Raw genomic sequence first — 14012 nt, forward strand, 5'->3', positions numbered from 1 at the left:
CTCCTTCAGATGATTAATACCAATACTAAGTAGGAAACACTTTAACCACTTGAGCTCACACGTAAAAGCCGCCATAGCAAGCTACTCAGCCTCAGTCGATGAGCGTGAGACGGTTTGTTATTTCTTAGTTTTCCACGAAATAGAGGATTGATTAAGGAATACAAACCATCCCGTAAGGGAGCGGCCTGTAGTTGTCTAATCTGTCCAATTCGAGTCAGACTACTATGACAATAATAAATCACAATCAGCATGAAGGAAATTACCTTGGCCCGCCGATCTTTTCAAGTATCTTATCAGCCGCAATCCAGCCTCCAAACGATCTTGTCTTGGTTATTTTAGAAATTGATGAGATAGAACATGTACAACATAGTTTAGTTTTTTTTAGGGGATTAAATTTAAGTATAATATAAATGCCGCGAAATATCAAATTACAAAAACGGATCGGGTTACCCGGAGAAGAGATCCCAGATACCCTTAAATTCGATATTTCAAACAAAAAGCAAATAAGGTCTCTTTCTGGATTTTTCAATCGAAACCCACCACCAAACCCATCTAAACCCTTCTTCATCTTCTTCAAAGATCACTCCCATATAAACTCCATATAAACTCCTCTATAAAACCTTCGAATCTACAGTCATAAACCTTCAAATCTCCAATCATAAACTTCCAAATTTATTACATCCACTTAATTTTAATCGAGCATCAAACCATTTTTTATCTTTCCTTGTTAGAGGTAGCTTGATTCTCTCACTAACTCTGATCTTGACATCAAACATGATCTTCTTCGCTATTCTCTCAAGTCTCTCTACTATTCCCTCTATGCGAGCTCTATTTCATTGGTACCATATGTGATAAAGCCTGCCATAATCACCATAAATTGAATTCTTCTTTGGAGCTTAGTTCCTCTTCTACTTAGACCACATTTCAAACTTTGATCACAAGGTATATTTAATCTAGCCTTCTTGTAAATTCTAGTAATGGTTTTCCTACTGAAACCACACCTCGTAAAGATGATCATAGGTTTCCTCATCTTGAGCACAGAGGTAGCACAACGCCTCATCACAAATCCCTATTTGTTTCAATTTAGCTTTAGTGTTGAGGGATTCATTTAGAATTAACCAAGTAAAAATGATATGTTTGAGAATTGGCCAGTTGTTTCACACCTTTTTTGCCCATCTGACTTTAGGTTATTGTCCTTTCATCCACGAGTAGCACCCTCTAGTAGTGTATCCACCACTATAAAAACACCAATTACCGTTGATGTATGGAGCTGCCAGAACATCTTTAGTTTTGCAATTTTTCCTCCACGCCCAGCTGGATTCATTACTAAGACTGTAATACAACTAATTGTTGTTCTTTATATAGATTTGATGAACCCATTTGACCCATAAACTATCTTTTTTCTCTGCTATCCAGTTAACAAGCTTGCCAACCATTGCTTTGTTCTACACCACTTCGTCCCTTAAACTCACTCCCCTTCTTCCTTAGGTTTGTACACTTTAGACCAAGCCACTAGAAAAGCCCTCCTATAATCCATACTACCTTCCCATAGATAATTCATGTATAAAGCTTCTATCTTTTGGATGAGAACTTTTGGAAGGATAAAAATATAAGCCCAATATGAGTGCAAAATAGTCAAAACAGCTTTGATAATCACCAGTCTCCCTACATAAGAAAGCTTTTTTGTATCAATATCTTTGATTCTCTTACAAACTTTGTCTATTAGAATATCACAATCCTTCCTCTTAAACCTTGTAGTTTGAATAGGCATTCCAAGATATTTAATAGGAATAACACCCTCTCTGAATCCAGACACACTCAGAATGTCGTTTTTTAGAATTTTTGACACCCCATTGAAGTAGGCATTAGACTTAGAAGGACTGACCTTGAGACATGAAATTTTTGAGAGGTATTGAAAGCCTTCAATAGATGCATCGTGGAATGTGTATTCCCTTTGCTTAACATTAAAACATCATCTGCAAACATTAAACTAGTGAGTTGCAACTCCGTGTAGAGGGGGTCGAACTTGAAATCCCTCTTTCCAGTAGCACACTTCGGAGATCTAGTTAGATAATCCATACACGGGGTGAAAAATAAAGGGGATAAAGGGCCCCCTTGTCTTAGCCTCATCTCCCTTTTGAATAAACCAAGTTTTCCCCATTAAGAGCTAGAGTAAAAGTGGCAGTGGTAACACACTGCATAATCATCTCTCTGAATTGACTAGGAAAGGTGAGAGCACAGAGTAATTGGTTGACAAAATTTCATTCAACTGTATCATAGGTTTTCTGTAGATCTATTTTGATATGACCTTATAAATAACATTACAACATACACTTGGCCTAAATTGCAAAACACTTTGTAGTCTCTTACATTTAGGGATTAAAGTCAGAGTAGTAGAATTTATTTGTTTAAGAACCTTCCCGTGTTCGAAAACTTCTTGCACTGCCATAACCACATCATTTCCTACCACATTACAAGCATCCTTGTAGAACTTCTAGTATAAACATCAGGCATAGGGGACTTGGTATCAAGTATTCTAAAGATAGACTTCTTGACCTCCTATGCTATCACATGCTGGAGTAAGATATTAAAGTTATTATTTGTGCAGGTTTAGCCACATTGTATGATATGTGTCCTCCCTCTCTTAATAGGTGTACTATTGCCTAGGAGCCATTTGTAGTAGTCCAGGAAAGCATTTTGAATATCATTAGTAGTGCTGCATACATTCCCCTCTTTGTCCTGAACCATAACGACTCTGTTGGGACAGTAACCCCAACATTGATATATCTTAAGTTATTCTATTGAGCATTAAGAGTCATAAGTTGTTTTATGTTACTAGTATTTACACCTTTAATGTTAGATGTTATAAGATGTAAATTTTAGGACTTAGCTTTTATATGGTGTAATGACTCTTAATGTTACTAGATGAGTTAGGACTTAGGACCTTATAAATAGAGGTCATTAGTCATGTTGGATATGAGTAAGTGTATGCTTAATACCTCGAGTTAAGCATAGTTGGAAATATTAGCTAGTAGCTAAGTGTTGGAGGATTGAAATTGTATTATTGTTAGTGTTTGAATAATAATACAAGGTTGGGTTGTGGTTAAGTCCATAACAAAAATACTGTCTTTGCATCTTATATTATTTGTACCAAAAACCCCAACAAGTGGTATCAGAGCTACGACTCGATGGAGAAAAGTTTTGGTACAAAGTTTGAGATGGAGTTGTTCAATGGCAAGAACAATTTCTCGTTATGGCAAAGCATGATAAAGGATATTCTCATACAATAGGGGTTGTGTGTGACTCGTCAAGACAAAAGGCCCGATGATGTTCAAGTTCTCAAATGGGAGGACATGAAGTTGTGCGCAGTTAGTACAATCCGATTAGCCCTTGCACCAGAAATCAAGTATAGTGTGTTAGAGGAGACAAATCCTTAGGAGTTGTGGACCAAGTTATGTAGCATTTACAATGCGAAATCCTTGGCTAACAAACTATTCTTGAAGAGAGATCTTTTCGAGCTCGAGATGGTAGACGGTGGCGATTTGAGGGACCATCTAAACAAGTTCAATGGCTTGATCACCCAATTGGCGAGTTTGGATGAAACATTCAAAGAAGAAGATAAGGCAATAATGTTGTTGGCTTCCCTTCTCAAAAAGTATAACACGGTTATTACTAGTTTACTTGTGGGGAAGAGAACATTGTCCTTATATGAGACCGTTGTAGTTTTACTAGAGTCCGAAAAGTTGACGAAGCAAGGAGGTGATAGCGCTTCAAGTGAGGGAGGAGCTTTTGTGGATGAATATCGTGGCAAGAAGAAGGGCAGTTGGAAAAAGCACAATCCCAATATCAATTCCTTCTACTGCGGCATAGTTAGGTCTTATACAAACTAAGTGTCCTAAGGCAAAATAAGATTTGAAAGAGTTGAAAAAAATTCGTGCTAGTGGGGTTGCAGCTATGGCAGAAGTTGATGATGGTGAGCTCTTAATGCTTCATGGTGAAAAGGAACCTAGTGAGAGCTGGATGTTAGATTCGGGAACTTCCTATCACATATGTGGAAGAAGGGAGTGGTTCTCTTCTTATGAAGAATGTAAAGGAAAGATGGTTAATTTGCCAAATGGTGATAAGGCAAAGATTGAAGGGATTGGCGAGGTGAAGGTAAGACTTCATGATGGCCAAGTTAGAAGGTTTGATGATGTTAGATACATACCAAACATTAGTAGAAATTTAATTTCATTGGGTAGATTAGATGGATTGGGTTGTACCATTCATGTTAAGAATGGTGTTTTGGAGGTCACTAAAAAGGGTAAGGTGATTCTCAAGGGTAGAAAAAGTAAAACTAACTTATTCACATTTGATGGAAGATGTGTTGAAGATTGGTTAGTTCAAAGGAAGGTTCTCCCGGATTAAGGGTGGGTCGCTCCGCCTGATGATTGACAAGCTCAAAGTAATGTTGGGCTTAAGGGGAGGTTTGTTAGGAAAGTAACCCCAACATTGATATATCTTAAGTTATTCTATTGAGCACTAAGAGTCATAAGTTGTTTTATGTTACTAGTATTTACACCTTTATTGTTAGATGTTATAAAATGTAAATTTTAGGAGTTAACTTTTATATGGTGTAATGACTCTTAATGTTACTAGATGAGTTAGGACTTATGACCTTATAAATAAAGGTCATTAGTCATGTTGGATATGAGTGAGTGTATGCTTAATACCCCGAGTTAAGCATAGTTGGAAATCTTAGCTAGTAGCTAAGTGTTGGAGGATTGAAATTGTATTATTGTTAAGGTTGAAGAATGATAATACAAGGTTGGGTTGTGGTTAAGTCCATAACAAAAATACTGTCTTTGCATCTTATAATATTTGTACCAAAAACCTTAACAGACTAGATTCCTCATTCTTATGCTTTTGATTGAACCATGAAAGAAGGCAGTGTTGGCATCTCCTTCACTGATCTAATGATTTATAGCCGTTTAAGCAAGGAGATAATATCTAGCATCAGTCATCTCTTTAAGCTCACTTGCTGCCTTCAACTCTTCAGCCACCTTAGCTAGATCAGTAGGGTTCACCCCCAATTCCTCCTGAAGCTTAGAGACATGTAAGTGAAGTAAATTGGTAGTATTTTAAATATAAAAAAAACTATCTTTATTCAAAAGCTTAAGTTTAGGCTATAAGGCTTTCTGTTTTTTAATAAGGTGACACATAATGGCCCCTTTATTTCTTAGCCTCCAAACAACTTGAACAATATGAATGAACATATCAGATTTTCCCCACATATTGAAGTACTTAAAATTTAAAGGATTCTTATTCTGCTTATTACTTCCAACAATGCAGGGAGTATGATCAAATTGGCCCTCAAGCAAGAAATGGGCATAGAAATCAAGGACTAAATCAGACCATTTCTTGCTGACCAAGAACTTATCTAATTTGTTGTAAGTCTTATCCACTAGCTTTTGTTTGTTATTCCAAGTAAATAAAGAACATATGGCCTGAATATCTAGCACTCCTTAATCATCAACACAGCTCCTGAATGAATCAGTTTCAGCTTGGCTGGTATTCCCTCCACACCTTTTACTATGTGCAAGCACACAGTTAAAATCACCCCCATAGCCCTCTAATCTGATTAGCAAAGCCTCTGAGCTTATTCTAAAGAAATATTCTCTCATGAAACCCATTGAAGGCATAAACATAAGTAAGATAGAAATTCACTTTGCTAGTCAGTGAATCCACCTCCATATATATAAACTGAGCAGCATACTCAATGAAGAACTTATAAGGCTGCAAAAGTACCCAAATCCTTCCTTCCTTGTGATAACTATTGGTGGAAATGCTTTAACCATTATTAAAGTTATTCACTACTTTATTAAAAATTCCTAGGTTTATTTTATCTCCAAAGGCCAAATAGACCTATATCTTTATTCTGTAAAAACAAATTTATTTCCTTTTGCTTACTAACTCTATTCATCCCTATTATGTTCCAGAAGCCAAAATTATCTTTTAAATTTAAGGGTTCTAGTTATATTAACTGCACTAACAATGCCTCACGTGTTCTATTTTAATCCACCAGACTTAGTCACTACATCCTCAAACGAATGAGCACCAAACTTTGACCTATTATACTCTTCTTGTCGAGCATTTTGTCTACTCAACTTGACCAACCTTATTAGAGAGGTCTGAGATCTCTTGAAGGAGTATGTGACACCTATGACATGAGTTGTAATCACCTTTTGGCTCTGATGTATCGCCTTTTGGGAGGCTAACTTATCAGAATTAGTAACACTTTGTGATGTTGGGTTTCTTCCTTTTTTTACTCTATTTCCTGCTAATTGATCTTCATTCACGTTTGATCACCTTAGCTTTCTTGTCCTGCACTTCCTTTTTTCTCTATCTACAGTGGTGAGTCTTATGCCCAACACCCTTACAATAATTGAAAGTAATTGCTTTTCACTCATACTCAACCTCAACTTGTATCAATTGCCATAACTCATCCTTAAACTTTATCTATTCAGGAAATTTTTGGTTTACATTAAGTTCTACCATAACTCTAGCAAACTCCAGCCTAGTTTTTTCTTCTGTAGCCATATCTCCTCTGATGAATTTCCCTATTCGGTTAGAAATTTAAGGTAATCCCTTCCCTTAAGATTTCAATGGATGCTTCTGAAATTTGATCCAAGGAGGTATAGTAGACACTTCCTCCATTTTTAACTTTGTCTCATTTTTCCAATCCTTAACAAACAGTGGTTTATTGTCAAAAAGGAAATGTCTAGATTTTAATACCTTTTCTTTCATCTCCATTGTTTTGAATCTAACTAGAAATAGGCCATCATGCATAAATGAGATCATGTGGATGTTAAACTTGTCCACATTCTTGTTCTAAAACCCTCTATGATTTCACATGGAGGGTTAGCACCCATAATAAAATAGATAACTGCTTGCTTCCAATATTCTATTTCATCACTAACATCTTAACTTGTTAATTGTAGGACTTCCTCAAAAGGATATTGGATCCCTTGATCCTAGTCCCTCGCTAGCGTATTAGCAGGACTATCAATTTGCACATTTTCTGTCCTATTGACATGGTTATCAGTCTCAGTGTTCAGATTAATGTCCACCTCCATATCACTCTCTTCAATTTCCAACTCAGGTCCATCAACTAATTCATGAACGTTTTTGGGTTTTCGCATATCCTCTACATCTGGCCTCTACATTGTACACCAATGGTCATCGCTCCTGCTATTGGACTAGTGCTTACTGAATTCGTTTTTTCAAGCCATATACAAGGAAGTCAATGGTGGCAGAAGACTCTATTAAATATTCTCTCTCTCCCCCCCTCTCTCTAGGTCTACAACATAAGTTACATTTGGGCGAGTGACAACTAAATAAAGAAGTCAGCTGACCAAACATCTATATGTCCCCGGGTAATTGAGAAGCTTACTGTCCGACCGTCCCACGACATGATTTTGTTCCATAGGGATGGAAAAAGGTTTGCTTCCCAAGTGCTAGCCTCGGAAATAATAACCAGCGTTTACGCTGACATAAGAATATTTCGTCCTGGATTTGTGCTACCCCAATTCTAAGGAATTATCTTAGGGCACCCAAGTCTATCATATGGAAATAAGAGTTTAAATACGCTTTGAAAGAGACTAGAGTTACATCATCATTACCAGAGATAATTAAAAAAAATTATCAACATAAACAAGCACATACATTTTATTGAATAATGCCTTTTATATATGTGAACAAAGAGTAGTTAAAGTAGGACCGAAGAAAACCTATACTCTTTCATAGTAACAAGTTTTGCGAACCATCGCCGTAGGGCTTGCTTAAGTCAATACAACGACTTCTTGAGGCCACAAACCGTAACCAAGACCAACCGATGTAAAACTAGACGGAAGACGCATATATATTGCTTCATCTAAGTTAATGTGAAGAAATACATCTTGGACAGTTGTTAGAGGTAGTGTATTATTTTTACATGTTGGTCTAGGAATAAAAGCACGCAAGTTAAAGTCTCATCAAAATCGATCCCTTTCATATGGTGATTACCAAAACCACAAGTCTAGGTTTATGCCATTAAATAGTGGAATCTGACTTAGACTTGATTTTCTACCACTTACTTCTAAGAGCTTTCTTACCATGGGAAATGGTGTCATAGTCCACGTCCCATTTTCTTATAGGGCACTCAACTTCTATAGTCATAGCTGCACGCCATCATTCATCTTGCACCACTAATGAAAATTTCAGGGTTCTTTATTACTAATGCTCGCTGCCAAAAACTTACAATGCTCCATATAATATCTTTCACAACTACGTAATATAATCAAGGGTAAGGAGTACCCGAAGACGATAAAGGTAAGGTGATATGATATGTGGCAGATGGACTTTGAGTATTCCAAATTATAGTGTTAATAATGTAGTTTTTGAGAATAGATGACGGTATCTTCACGCGATGACCACGCTCAAGCTGAGGAGCTGAATCATCCCTGGATGAGGTGCACGAGGTCTAACGAAATACCTTCACCAGGTACTTAGATCTTGGTAGTAGTTGTATGTGGCTACTACTCTGAAGTACACTTCAACGCGTGTGGCGTGTGAGTTGTTATGTGCTCCTCAACTAACACATCCCAATCATACATAACAACATTATTATCACCCTCCCCCCTCGCATTGATAACCAGGTCAGGTAAAGGATTCACTAAAATGAGCGAGGAATGCTAGTAATATAAGTGTTCCTCAGTGTTCAAGTCTATTCGGACTTACAAACGGAAATTATTTTAGACTCAGGATTGATATAATTTGAGTTTGGAGGTGCGGAGTGAACTCTCATATAACCGGATTGCCGAGTCTATGGGTTATGGGATGATATAATATATATGTACATGTTGAATTCAGAAAGTACTAAGCATGAAACTGTCATGGGTTCGTAAGTACTAAGCATGAATCTGTCTTGTGTCCGCAAGTTCTGTGTTGACTATCTCGCCACCAATCGGGGTGGATACCCCTCCACCCTGGCCAACTAGGGTGGCTGCAAGTTACATTACCTTAGTTATTTTCGTGCACTTTTGTGAGGTGTTGCTGCCCGAGTCGGGGTGGCTTCTAGATGCTATAATTAGCCAATTTTCTGTGTGTTTGCTATAAATTCAGCGGTTGTGACTTTTGGGGTTTGTTATTGTGCCAAAACTAACAAACCTTATTCATTAATAACCATTTTTTTTTATCTTATATCTTGACGTATAAATACAAGGGGTTTCACAAGATTAGTAACAAGAAACCTTTTCCGAATTTTATTATGAAAGAAAAGAACAAAACAAAACTCTCAAAGTATTTTCTCTTGATGTTTTGCCTAAAACTGGAGTTTGATAATCGTCTTATCCAGGAACAGACTTTGCGTAATCTGAAGAACTTCATAGCGTCCAAATACTCTTAAAGAAAGCGAGTTCATCTCTTCGTTTGATATTCAAAATTTACTTCACCATTGCATTTCATGCACAGACTATAACAAAGAATAATTTTGGATTACTCAAAATAAATGAACTGGCTAAAATGTACTCTTTAATAAAGTGTTGACAGTTTACTTACTGAGTGTGTTGTTCTTATCAAACCCAGATTGAACAAATGTCAAATTGTGAACTCCCAATTAAAGATTTGAAAATTAACACAGACACAATCTCGAGGAAGAAAGAAGACAAAAGGGTAAATTTTGCTAGTCTTCTTACTTTTATTCTTAATAAACCAGCTATCTTTTGGATTTTAACGAGCATATCTATTTGATACAGAACTCTATAGATTCAGTAGAAACGGATGATTGTCAAGACCGAGTTAAACACTTGTGGAAGCAATATTTGGACAGAAATCCAAGAAGATCAAACCAAAATAAAACTTGTAATAGTGAACATCTCCCATCTTACATGGCGGCAACGAAATCAACAAAGGCCAAAGCCGTATCACTTACCTCTCCTAGGTACATGGCAATGCATTTTGATGCTTACTCTGATGGAGATTCGCCTTATAAGATTAAATTCTCTGCCATTTCTTCTATAAATAAGGAGAAATAAGAAGTACTCACACAGTTTGTGATATGAAGAAAATATTGCTATAAATGCTACACTTGTACTTTGTTATCCTTCTTGAAGGCTTACGTTTGTGTTATAAATGAAAGTTCCCTTATCACCACTTGCAACATAAACTACAATTAACTTATTGCTCTATTACATTAGAAGTCCTACTTGTATTGATTTACAAAGTTTTATGATGAATATATATATATATATATATATATATATATATATATATATATGAATAATCATCCAGGATTATACCAACCCGATTTGCGATCGTTGTAACACAACCCCAATAAGATGGGATGTGTACCTTTGGGTCTATTATTTGTCCTCACTCAAGCCCACATGCACAAGGCTTTGTTACTAAGTGGTGGGTGGAATCCTTTATAAACATATCACAAGCTTCTTATTTTCCCGATGTGAACAACATTTCCTCTTAAACTCTTGGGGTGTTAGAAACTTCCCCATTTAAAGAACACAACTTCCTCGTTGTGGCTCGAACTTGACCGGAGCCAAGCCTAGAATCCTCCCCCGCTAGGTGGGTGACATGAGTACTCCCGACCACAGGCTCACCACACGGTTGCAGGGTTGCTCTGATAATGTGGACATGGCCACCTACACGCGAAGCCAATCTGTTGGACGTGTAGCGGTCTTTTGAAAGCCACGCTCGGCGGCGTAAAAATGCTTTCCACCGAATTGTTTTAGATAGGTCGGTTTCGTCTCGGCAAGGGTCTCGAAATGATTAGAGATGTTCGGAGTCGCCACCAAGCATTTGTGGGATGCTTGGAACCCGTTCGAATCCACTTTATACCTCGGTCAAATGAAGCACAAAGCAGTGTTTGACATAGGTACTAAAGATAAGGAATCGTCCCTCTTTAGCATCCTATCTCTAGAATGATGAGCCGTGCACGCCCGGATAAGGTCGTCTACTATCCAAATTTTTACGAGTAAGAGGTGAAGGTACGTATTGGGAAGCCCTTTAATCGGACACCCAATCCCCCCGATGTAGCGCTCTCTCGATCGATCTTGGTTGGTTGAATGCAAAAGTTGATAAAACGGTTTAAATGCATGGATGCGCATTCATTGGTTTAAACCTAACATGTGAGAGCTTTCTATGTCGGTTGATTTAATCCAAGTATCAAGTATAAGATGTCAAGTTGGATTTAATGTTGATTTGCATGCAAGACGGAAATTAAACACCCATTTACCGAGTTAGGTTTACGGTGCATAACGTGATCCATTTGTCTTAGTAAGACGTTTTGCAAATACGACTTTTGAATGAGCAAATTAGTCATAAAGATCCGTCCTATATCCGGGTTAGCCGAAGTCGGGATTGTCCTAGACTGATGCTGGAAAGGAGAATTGACCCTGCATCAGGCAGCCAGAAGGGGCGCGAGCCTATTGGCGATGAAAGAGGGTCGCCCCTGGTTTGAAAACAAAAAAAGGAATGGCCTTTTTAGGCGCGGGTCAGTCAACGATGGAAGACGCATTCTGACCATTGAAAAACGTTTGTAAAACGTGTTGAAAAATGGGTATTTGGACCCGTTTTAGTTTGAAAAGGCCGTGTAGGCCGCTCTGTGTTGATTTGAAGAACGAGACTTGAATAATCGTCATTGTTTTGACGGTATTCGATGTCGGGTTTGACTTTGCAAGCTTGACATAAATAGTTTTGAAAATGATTATGAACTAATTATTTTAAGTTCATTTGAATATAATTAGTCAATATTCATCATCGTACTCGGGTTAAAATCCGACATGGTATATGGAACCAAGGATGACTTTGTGTTGATGACTAATACATTTATTTTGAAAATGTAAAGAAATGATGAAAGGCTTTAAAATACCCTTCAAAATGTAAATAAATGAAATAAAAGGCTTTAAAATACCTTTTAAATGTAATTAACCAAATATTATCACCGAAACACGGATTAATTCGTCATGGTATTAAGAACCAAGGGTGAAAAATGTTTTATGGTTAAAGCTTGTAAAAATGGTTTGAAAATACTTGAAATGGTAAAAACCGATTACAAATATGAAAATGAAAATAAAGGAGATGAAGAGACCAAACACGGTTTGGACTTAAGGCTGGGCAGGGTCCTTTAGGCGTGAGCCTATCTGCTACGTAAGTAGCTTCTGCCTCAACCAAAAATCCGGTTTTGGCTCATTCTTCCCATGTTTTGGGCCATATTATGCATGATTTAGCATGTTATAGGTCATGAAACAAATGAAAACATGATAAAAGAAGATTTTTACACCCTCATACTTACATGCTAGGCTTATGGCGAGAAATCGACGTAAGTGTATCAACTCGTTTGGTCGGAAAACTCGGTTTAGAACCGTTTTGGTAAGTAAAAAGAGTGCTTTGTTAAGTTCAGTGATGGTGTAGTGGTCCAGATGGTCGGTCAAGTGGTTTAATGCACGATGACGGTACCAAACAATGTGTAAGGCTTGTGTTTACGATAGGTAGGTCGTAAACACGTGTCGGATTGTGACTTAGGAAGTCGAGTCGAGAATTTTAAGGGAGAGGTGAGGGGGCGGACACTCGCGTAACTCTCAAATGGTTGCATTTGAGGGGTATTTATAGGAAAATGAGTGGTTGTATGAGTTTGAGCGACGTGGCCACCTAGGCTGCTCAAAGAGGCGCGAGCCATGTAGCACGTCTTCGAGGTGTATTGTCGCTTTCACACAAGTGCAATCATGATTTGTTCTATCCTAGGATTTGGATGAACATGTTTGGTACTTGACTATGTAAGATTCCGGGAAATCTTAACATAGAAGCATTTGAATAGTTTTGTTTTTTGTGTTTGACTCGGTTTGACTCGTTGTTGGAGTCGGGATTTGAATTTTGAGTCGGTTTTTTGTCCGGTGTCGGTTTTGACTCTAATTAGTGTCATTGCGACCCCGACGTCATGCATTAAACACTCCAGGTGCTTTTGAAAAGTTTTGAAATGTTTCATTTTCGAAATCGTTTTAAGTTTTCCGACGTAAAGTTGTACATAAGCTGTCGATCAAACGTTGTGATTCCTAAGCATGTTGTAGTCCGATAATCATCGGGTGTTTGTTGGAGTCTCAGTAGATACTGGGTTCTACAGAGCCCCCACTTTGACTGAGGCTTGGACATGGCGAAAGTCAAAGTAGAGCCCCCAGGTCAATCGAAGATTACAACCTGGAGACCCAAGCGACGTCGAGGCGGCTCTAAAGGATTCGGGAAAAGGACCTGCCGCCGGGAAGGGCGACGCCAAAGCGACTCGAGGGTACGAGCCACGGACCTGTCGTCGGGAACAGTTTAGAGTCTGTCGACTGTCCGTGCGGGTCGTTTAAAGTCTGTTAGACTACGTACAAAGGCTAGCCAGCTATAAGAAGGAGTCATACCTAAGGCATCTTCGGGATATGTGCTTGAGTTGTGTCTTGTTTGCGGACAAAGGCTCGCCAGCTGTATGGAGAAGTCGTACCCGAGGCAACTTCGGGATACATCCTCGATTTGTATTGTTTGCGGACAAAGGCTCGCCAGCTGTTGTACGTTTATGAAGGGGCTCGCCAGCCATTGTGCGTATATGAAGGGGCTCGCCAGCCGCTGCGCGTTGTAAGGCTCGCCAGCCATTGTGCGTATATGTAGGGGCTCGCCAGCCACTGTGCGTTATAAGGCTCGCCAGCCATTATGCGTATATGAAGGGGCTCGCCAGCCGCTGCGCGTTGTAAGGCCCGCCAGCCATTCTGCGTATATGCAGGGGCTCGCCAGCCGCTGTGCGTTGTAAGACTCGCCAGCCATTGTGCGATTGTAAGGCCCGCCAGCCATTGTGAAGGGTCGATTGATTGACCGTGGAAATAGCCGCGTTGGATGGGCTTGTTTTGAAATAGCGGGCTTCGCGAGGAAGCCCCCCACATCCTGTTGGGGAATTTTGGTGTTTGTATTGAATGTTTGAGGGGATAGCGGGTTTGGATCCCGTAGCTACC

The 14012-nt window shown here is 38.7% G+C and overlaps 1 long non-coding RNA gene across 4 annotated transcripts; it reads left to right on the forward strand.

Annotated features, from left to right (window-relative positions):
- Positions 1–460: 460 nt before the first annotated feature.
- On the forward strand, positions 461–10170 carry LOC141639817 (uncharacterized). 4 transcript variants are annotated; one of them, XR_012542680.1, is made up of 5 exons: positions 461–942; positions 5332–5550; positions 6981–8521; positions 9604–9690; positions 9774–10170. It is a non-coding gene; the product is annotated as an uncharacterized LOC141639817 (long non-coding RNA). The 4 variants fall into 4 exon arrangements; XR_012542679.1 differs by having other exon boundaries at positions 462–942; positions 5332–5429; XR_012542678.1 differs by lacking the exon at positions 5332–5550 and having other exon boundaries at positions 463–942.
- The last annotated feature ends 3842 nt before the right edge of the window (positions 10171–14012 follow it).

The sequence above is a fragment of the Silene latifolia genome, unplaced genomic scaffold (assembly GCF_048544455.1).
Source record: "Silene latifolia isolate original U9 population unplaced genomic scaffold, ASM4854445v1 scaffold_57, whole genome shotgun sequence".
In the NCBI taxonomy this organism is placed as follows: Eukaryota; Viridiplantae; Streptophyta; class Magnoliopsida; order Caryophyllales; family Caryophyllaceae; genus Silene; species Silene latifolia.